Source organism: Cavia porcellus, unplaced genomic scaffold, assembly GCF_034190915.1.
Source record: "Cavia porcellus strain 051 isolate PalLab524CR breed Dunkin Hartley unplaced genomic scaffold, mCavPor4.1 scaffold_26, whole genome shotgun sequence".
Taxonomy (NCBI): Eukaryota; Metazoa; Chordata; class Mammalia; order Rodentia; family Caviidae; genus Cavia; species Cavia porcellus.
The window spans coordinates 38134667-38141672 of record NW_026947509.1 but is presented as its reverse complement, the minus strand read 5'-3'; positions in this window follow the sequence as shown (position 1 = coordinate 38141672).

Sequence of the window (7006 nt, the reverse complement as noted above, 5' to 3'; positions counted from 1 at the left end):
CTCCTTGCTCTTCTGTTCCTCCCCTCCTACCTCCATCTCTTAGTCCCCTTCCCCTCTGCAAAAGATCTAAGCAATAGCTGAGATATTACTGTATTTGCTTCTACCTTGTGATAATTCTCCTTCTTCCTCCACCACTCACTGTCCCTTGCTCCAGGACACTGTTGTGACGGGATCCCCCAGGACTTTGTGGTCCCAAGAACTTAAAACCACAAAGAGATAATGCTAGTGTGCCTCTGAGGCAGACACCAGTTTAGAGAGCTCCCCTGGAGGAAAACAAAAATTAGTCAAGAGAGGGAAGGATTTCCCCAACACTAGAAAAAGGATTCCCCAGGCTACCTAAGGGAGAGGGTAATGAGAGCAGTGTCCTGAGTGGGTCTCAGAAAGAACTCCCCCTCACACACACAGACCCACAGATACACATGGATACTCACAAATAGACACACAGACACAGATGCACATATACACAGGAATACTCATATACAACTATAAACAGGCTCACATGGACATACATTCTAGCTCACACATAAAAGGACACACTCCTCACCTGTTCTGCTTCTTCGTGAAACTTCAGGAGCTGTGCCCAGACCAGCTGGGCTCTGGGAAATCTCACAGGGATCCCCATGTCGTGACATCATATCAAGCTTGCAGACCTATTATTAGATTCCAGGGGACAAACAAAAGAAGAGTAAGATTACTGCATCTGCTGCCAGCCAAGGAACAGACGGTCACACGGCTTTCAAGAACAACCCTGTGAGTACATGGACAAACGAACTCATCATCCTTTACCCCAAAACTTTGTTGTTACACAGAAGAGTCAGGAAAGTGTCAAACTGTTCAAGATAAAATTTTCACCACAGAATCTGAATTGCAGGAAAAATAAAATTGCATTTTGTAAGATGCACATTAGCTAGCTGTGCACATAGTTGTTTTTCTGATTAAGTTTATGAAATCCTCTTAAAAGACACCAAGCAGACCCCTCCCTCAAGGATAGCAATGATAGAGTTTGTCTGCTAAAATTGTGCACTTGAATCACCTGGATTTTTGAAAATGAGACCCTGATTCCGGAAACCAGGATGGGGCCTGAGACTATTCCTAACATGTGCCTGATTCTGCTGACCAAAGCCACTGAGATGAATAGTGACCTGCACACATAATGGGTTCTTGAGTGAGGGGAGAAATAAATAAGCAGATGAACATGGTTTCTAAATAATTTAAATCCTAAACAATTTGAGAAATTGTGCTGACTCTACTCATTACATGTATTTTTACTTCTAGGCTCAGAATAGAAGAGCTAGAAGGTACAACATATGTACAGCAGTAGGCAAAATGATCTTTCAGGGAGAATACTACAATGATCACTTACCTTTGAGTCAATAGTATGCACTCATTTAACCAATATCTATAAAGTACACAAGTATGCATATAGACTAGAGTACAGCATGCCCATTCTCATGGAAATTACACTCTAATTAGGGTCGTTAACTCTTTGACTCTCAGCTGCATATATGTGGGCACATGTTATCCTGTTTGGTCCACCACAGGCCTAGTTTTACAAATGAGACTACAAAGGGTAATTGTGAAAAAGTGACCAGCGTAAAGCCAGATAGCCGATCAGAGTCAGGGTATAGAATAAACCTGACTTTCTTCATGTTCTACTTCTCATTCAAGCATCATAATGAATAAACATTTACAAATTTATGACACTGTAATAAGTATGGTCTTCCACTGGGTCACAGTATCTTGAGCCTCAATGCAGAATGACAAAAGAGGGTTTCAACTTCTTGGTCAAAGGGTCACTTTTACTTTAGAATATGATGTTTGCTGGATTCCTGCACATAAAAAGGCACTAAATTTCCATCTAGAAAACAAGAATAAGCTCTCATGTGGGCCTCTTTAAATATCAACTTTATTTGAAATCTCTGTGCATTGATTTGCCTTTCCTCAAAGCTAGATCCATGGTCACAGTGGTTGCTATCACATCACCAAAAAAATTACACATATTCAAAGAGGCAACATCTAAGAAAATGAGGAAAAATAATTTCTAAAAATGTAAAGAATTCTGGCAATTCACACATTTCCCAGCTACTTGCAAATAAATTTATCTCCCAGATGTACAAAGTTGTAGTAAGATCTTCTGAGGTAGAATGATTATGTTACCTTTCAGACAAAATTCTTCATATTATCATAACACTACACAGGGATAGAGTGATATCAGAAAGCCTAAAGCAGAGACCCAGATAAGACTCTTCAGCCATTCCACACCCAGGGCCTTCTTTCCACTGAGCTCCCTGGGCAACATAGTAAGACTCCGCATTATATCTAGAATCATCTTTTACTTGAATAGTTCTCTTCAACATAGTAACATAGTATGCTTAATTTAGCTAACACGAGCACGCTCAAGATTCTACTAAAGAGTGGTACAGAAATTCACTTAGTAAATATATGCTGTAGAGTGCAAACAGTACTTAATTAGAATTATAACTGCTTCATCACAGGTAGTTTGAGGTGACTGCGGTAAGGCAGAGATAAACTTGGTACCTATCGGTTAAAACCAGGGTTACTTTGATCACTAGACTGGTTTACCACAGTTGAGCCACTCTAATCATCAACAACTCTCCATTTGGAAAACAAGTTATATAGTCACTTTGTTTCTGACTGACTCACATTTCTGCACAAATTTTCCTCTTCAACAATTTGCTGACTATGCCAGGAATCCTGCCATACGGAGAGAGAAAAGAGTGATGCGTATGGATCGGAGGGTCCTGTGATTAGGGAAATCAGGACATAAATCAATAGTAACAATAGCACCTTGCTAGATCTCTACCATGAATACCAGGGAGACATAGATTTTTCAGAAATTTCTAATTAAATTCTTACAGAGGAACAAATGCTGTCCTTATCATTATGTGACAAATGCTGAAATTTGAAAAAGTTAGTTAAAATATTTGTCCACCTACCTGAGGATAAGCACAACTTATAAGTGATTTGGCATTAAAATACCTAACAAAATAAAATATTTTGTTCTATCTTCGAGGTACTACGAGTCGATGGTGAGAAAGCACACGACAAGAGGAACAAATCAGAAGCATAAATGACAGAATATTATCGTCCAGGTATTCAAAGATCTCTCCCAAGTTTACATTATTAGTAATAAAACTTAATAAAAAAAAAAAACAAGAGAGAATGGAAATAAAACATTTATCAAACACATGCAATAAGCCATCGGAACTAGCTTTCCACCTTATGTTTCCTAGTTCCCCTAAATCCCTACTAAGGTGATAGTGGCTTTCTCCTTTTAGGACAAGGGAACAGCATGGCAGAAGCCACTCACCTGGGTCACTGGGTCCAGTCCAGATCCGCTTAGGCTGAGGCCTCTTTCCTTGCCCTGCACTGTAGCAATTGCTTCCATTTCCCAATCCCAGTGCACACACTGGCTGATATCAGGAAACCACTGATTATCCAGAATCAAGAGAATGAATTTGGAATTTCCCAAAACATAATCCAAAAACAAATCTATGTACCTTTTGTAAACTCTGAAGAAATGAAACAAGACTACTTTGCCACATTTTCTTTAGCTTGAAAAGCAGATTCTCACGCAGTTGTGAATGACTAGAGAGGAGGGGGGAAAAGAAAGGGAGATTGTATAAAAATACATAGTGATCCAAAAAGTATTTGTTGAGCTAGCCATGCTGATCCCTAGGAAGAGTTCTTACAAAATGAATTCATCTCTTCTTGCTGTTCCTCTAATGCCAATTATAACAAAATCCCCTATTGGGTTTCAAAGTCATTGTGGAGAAAGGAGAGGACTCACAGAGCTATGGATAAATGCTCCAAAGCATTGAAACAAGGCTCATAACACCTTCTGTGACTTCCAAACTAGTTTAACAATAAAAAACTGAAATCTTTGAATATGCCCCTTGTCAGCCCTGTTTCAGTATGCAAATGGAAGTTACTCTTTAAAAAGAAAGAAAGAAAAAACAAGACCCTGTGTAATTGCTGAATGCAAACCCACGTGGTCCCGCTACCTCATGGATCAGGCAGGCACATACATATTTGCTGACAACCACATACAAGCACACTCCGGTTCTCACACTTCCCCAATGCCTGCAGCCTTCTGGCCTGGGCTCTGTCCAGTCACTTCTTGAGGCCCAGCCCAGCCCGGCTCTCATAAGCACTGTCTTCTCTCATGATCTCATCTGCACTCACAGCCTCAATTCCCCGTTGACCCACAGTTATGCCTCCAGCCAGGATTCTCTGAACTCTAGACTCATATATCTGTCTGCTTTGTGGACGTTTCCATGTGGATGTCCCTAAACCCGCCCAAAAGGAGCTCACCATCGTCCTTCTCCTCCAAGGAATCTGTCTCTCCCAAGAACGGGAGAATGTGTCCGTGGGAGTACCTTTTTCCCATTCTCCACAAATGCCAGCAGCCATCCTCCAGATACAACCATAATCTGAATATCTGCTTGGCACAGCCCTCCTGTCCTCCCTCTTTCCAGAACTTTCCCCTTCACATTACTTGCTTAGGATATAACAAAAAAGCACAGGAAATTGGAAGATAGTGCTTCTTATCCTTTCCTGGTCGTGTTCCCACTTGATTACATGTTGCCGATTTCTGATTTCATTATTCTCAGGATTTTTATGTCTGATAAAGAGAACAGAAAAGCTTACAGACCATACCCAGACAAGCATTTTTCAGAGGACCATGAAACGTTACTTTCAAAAGATTCATTAAAGTGGTTCTTTACATTCTACCCTTTAAAACTGGTGGTGGCAGTAGTTCTAAGTAATTAAGACTGTGTGCTCATTGCGTTCCTCAGACTTTCTTGCTCCATCCTGAGCCCAGTGTTTGGGTTCTAGGCAAGTGCTCTGGTGTACTGGGTTGTTCAGTCTGACCCCAAGATGATTTCATCTGCTTAGAACACTCTGCAAATAGGCTTTGTGTGCAAATGCAATGTTTGAATTAAGAAGTAGGACTTGGTTTTTGTTGTCTTTGGGGTTTGGCTGGCTCACTTTCGATGTACTCAAAAGAATCATTAAGACTGCAAACAGGCACAGCCTAGCTAGGACAAGCTTGGTTGCTCCTATCGGAAGTGCTGGCTCTGCCTGTCACTCCTGTAAAAGGCTGAGGCCTCTGGTCCTCTCCCGGGGGCAGCCTGATGTACCAGCCCGACCTTTGCCTGTTAGTGCTCTGTGTTGCCTCCTGTCACACAGTGGTTACTCCTCCCCCTGCCATGAAGCTCATTCCAGGGCCCATGTGGTGGCTCCCACCCACCAGCAGTATGTATGGTAGCCTGCCTAGGGCTCTGCAAGCTCTAACCCCTCCCTGTCCGGAGAGTGCACCCTGGCTTTACCCCCAGTGGGGCAGATGCTAGACGTATCCACAAATTTTGCCATAGTTTACCACTGCTCAATAAGACCATGTCCTGAAAAGGACCCACTCACCTGAAGGAAGATCACTTATCCCCCATTGGAAGCACAAATTAGTACTTAATCAAACAAAAAAGCACATTGATTCTGGGCACTGGTACCTCTGCAAACAGGCTGCGTGATTATGGCTCTGTACAGTTAAGGCCTGAGAAATCTCAGTTCTACAGCAATGAATTCACTTGCTTCTCTTCAGTTTCTGGAACTACTCTGAGTGTGGAACATTTTCGGCCAACTTGTCTTTGAGATTCCTGTTGGCAAGACAAAGAACCTCTGGGGTACCAGGAAGAAGCTCGTGAGATAGGATGTTCCAGATACTTCCAAAGTGACTCCAGTTTCCAGTCAGTAGCAGCCAGGCACAGTGGCACACCTGTCATCCTAGTACTCTGGGAGACCAAGGCACAAGTATTGTAAGTTTGAGCCCAGCCTGTGCAAGGGAGCAGTTTAGTGAGAACTTGTCTCAAAGTAGAATTTAACAAAGGCAGGGCATGTGGTTCAGTGTGAAGGCCTCAGGATTCAATCTCCAGTACAAAACAAAAAAGCCAGTTGCTAGGTGAGCAGGCAATTTTAGGGACAGGCTAAATTATGTCATTATGGGGATAGGGAGCTGCAGCCTCTAAAAGACCAGTACCAGGCCTTCAAAAGGCTATTTCCTTCCAGCTAAGGCTCTTTGAAGAAACTTATAAAGAACCACCTCAAATCACCAAGTAGATCTGGTTCCTCTTTTTAGGTGACCCATAGAAATCTTGCTTGTTATAACACTACACTTTTTCCCAGGGCCATTTGTGCTCACATCTTTCCTTGCAGTATGACGTATGAATATGCTCAGGAATGTGCCAGCCTTTAGAGCTGACCCTGAGTCTTCTCTAACTGGCTTCATCTAACTCCCCCCCATAAAAGCCTCTGCTTTCTTTGCAAATTAACTCTCCGAGCTTTCTTTACTTTCTGTGGGTCATAAAGCACATTTCACTTCTTTACCCTCCCCTGCTCCCCATGTTTATCTGCTTTGCATCCGCCAAGAGGAGAACTCATTTCTTTTAGTCACAAAATCAAGGGGGTAAGGAGGGCTCATCCGTGTCTCTTGGTGAGCAATAATCTGTAGGGAATAACAGGTCCCCTGCTAAAGAAGTAGGTGACGTTCAGCTGAAAGAAGGAGTTACCAGCCACTTCCTGCCGCCTCGAACCCCTCTACCCGCCCTCTTCTCCTGCAGCTTTGAGCCCCCGTGGAGCAGAAGCTGAGGGACACCCAGGACGCCACGGCAGGTGGTGCCCATGAGACTGTGAATGCAGTGGGGATCCTGAGTTCAGAAGAACATCATTGGGACCGCATCCCTAGTCTCCATTTTTGCTTCTGCTAGGGTTATTTCCAAAAGATGAAAAATATTAACAAAAGATGAGAAATATAAAATAAAAAGCGGCCTTTATTCTGAGAACACGGAGAGAGATGACTGGCACCCCCACGGCTGGCGTTCCGCGATCTCTCCGGCGGACACATGGCGTGAGGGCCTGTAAATAGCCTCCGTTTGGGGTGGAACCTAAGGCGGGCATTAGGGATACACAGGTAGCCGATTGGTCCTAG